This window comes from Colobus angolensis, unplaced genomic scaffold (assembly GCF_000951035.1).
Source record: "Colobus angolensis palliatus isolate OR3802 unplaced genomic scaffold, Cang.pa_1.0 Scaffold99, whole genome shotgun sequence".
NCBI lineage: Eukaryota > Metazoa > Chordata > Mammalia > Primates > Cercopithecidae > Colobus > Colobus angolensis.
This window is the reverse complement of record NW_012123931.1, coordinates 2,749,615-2,752,026: the sequence shown is the minus strand read 5'-3', so window position 1 is coordinate 2,752,026 and position 2,412 is coordinate 2,749,615. Positions and strand designations below refer to the sequence as shown.

Genomic DNA, 2,412 nt, shown 5'->3' with positions numbered 1-2,412 from the left:
CTTAGGCAGGCACTTAACCTCGAACACTCCATGTTTTTCATCTACACAATAGCGGTCATACTAGTAACTGTCTCACATGGTGGTTGTGAGGATTACATGGGATTGCTAGTATGGAACCTGGTGAAGCACTCCATAAAGGTTCAAACAGTGGCATTAATCACAGTAATAACAATAGCAATGTTACCTGATCTCTCTGAGCCTCTGTTAGCCAGCTGTAAGTTCGATCTCTTTCCCTGTCCCTCCAACTTTACTGAGTTCTTTTAAGAACCAGGCCACGGGCTTGGAAGTGCCTTGATCTTTATTGACCAAGTTGTATATTGAGCCGAGCCCTAGCCCTTTAAGGGGCACTGCCCGGACTCCCCAGATCAAAACTTCTCACTCTTCACATCCAGTCCTCGAGCCTCAGTGAAGCAGTCCTCCAGCGGCAGTTACAGCAGACCAGAAAGGAGCGGGTGCTGCTGAACGCACATGTGACACAAGTGAGGCTTTGCAGAGGGAGGGATGTGGAGGGAAGATGATCCCAGCTGACCAGGAGCAGGTGAGGACCAGTGCCAGCCCTTCCTCACTTCTGTGCCCATTTTTGCAGGTGATAGAGTCTCTTAAGCAGGTCCAGCTAGAAAGAGATGAATATGTTCAATGTATAAAAGGAGAGAGGGCCGGGTGACAGGAGAGGATGCAGAAAATGTCAATGGAGGTGAGACCTGACCCTTCAGCCCCACGTTAGACGGGTCACTGGATCTTTCTGGGCATCTGTAAAATGGGAAGAGTATACCTAGAAGTGGTCATGGGTCTGGGCTTTGTGGAGATGAGGGCAGAGAGGAAGATGGTACCTTGTCCAGCCACCAGTGCTTCTCTCCAGGGCCCTTTCCCCCTGTGCTTTGGGCAGGCTTGCGCATTGAAGGAGGAGAAGAAGCGTGACATACATCAGATACAGGAGCTGGAGAGGAGCTTGTCCGAACTCAAACACCAGATGGGTAAGATGGGGCTGGTGTGACCTGGGAGCAGGACTGGCATCAGAGGACTGTGGGATGGCTTAGAATGCCACAGGGAGGTGGTGGATGGAAGGGCTTTGAGGCAGAGGAAAGAGGTCTGTGCCAGCAGCTGGCAAGTCTTGTCATCTCCGTGAGCCTCAGGGTCCCCGTCAGCCAAGAAGGAGGAGTGCCCATTGTCAGCCACCCACAGTGCTCTCTATCTGACATGGCTTGGAAATTGGCTTCCATCCGGTGCAAGGAATCATTAGCAGTGAGGCCAAGCCTGAGAGGAGCTGCATCAAAAGGAGGGCTTTTTCTTTGAGGGGGGGTGGTGGGTGGGGAATCCAGAGACCCTTATTGTCTGCTTCATTTCTCAGCTGAGCCCCCAACCCCGGTGGACCCAGCAGGGACATCTGAGGTGGAACAGATACAAGATGAAGCCAAACACCTGAGGAAGGAGGTAGAAAGTCTGGAGGGAAAGCCCCAATTCCAGATGGAAAACAATCAGGCCTAGAGTCTCCTGAGCAAGGAACAAAAGGAAAGGCTCCGGGAGCAGGAGGAGAGGCTCTGAGAGCAGGAGAGGAGGTTGCGGGAGGAGGAGAGACTATGTGAGCAAAAGGAGAGGCTTCAGGAGAAGCAGAAGAGACTGGGGGAGCAGGGTGAGAGGCTGCGAAAGCAGGAGGACAGGCTATGAAAGCAGGAGGAGAGGCTGTGAAAGGAGGAGGAGAGGCTGCAAAAGCAGGAGGAGAGGCTACAAAAGCAGGAAGAGAGGCTGTGAAGAAGGAGGAGAGGCTACAAAAACAGGAGGAGAGGCTCCTGCTCTCCCAGAACCACAAGTTCCACAAGCAGCTGGCCAAGCCACAGTGCAGCTTTGAGGATCTGGTGGGTTGCCCCACCTGGGCAGCCTGCCCTCATCCCTAGCCCTCCAGGCCTTTGTTTCCCCACCTGTAAATTGAGGCAGTGTAGCCCTCACATGACATGGTACTTCTAAAGGCATCTGTGAGCAAGAGCTCATCAGGCCCTGCTCTGATGGCTGTAGGGGAGAGGGGATGATTTTTCTAACCTACCTCCACCCTTCCTGGTAACATGGGAGGCAGACACCAAGTTCTGGGGTCTCCAGCTGCAGTGGCTGCCCACTGATTGCTTCTCTCTGTCCAGAACAACAAGAACCAGAGCGCACTGCAGTTGGAGCAGCAAGTAAAGGAGCTGCAGGAGAAGCTGAGCAAGGTGAAGGAGACAGTAACCTCTGCCCCATCCAAGAAGGGCTGGGAGGCAGGCACCAGCCTCTGGGGAAGGGGAAGTGCCAGGCCAAAGGCAGTTCCAGCTGTAGGACAGGTGACCCCAGCACCCTCCAGGGCAGCTCCATGACTGTTTCTTGCTTCCTGCCCTCTGACTTTTAGAGGTGGGTAGCCCTGGGCTCCTCCCAGGTCTGGACATCATC

At 53.8% G+C, this 2,412-nt stretch overlaps 1 pseudogene; it reads left to right on the top strand.

Moving 5' to 3' along the window:
* Positions 1-2,412, top strand: part of LOC105505210 — a 21,613-nt pseudogene that overhangs the window by 9,913 nt on the left and 9,288 nt on the right.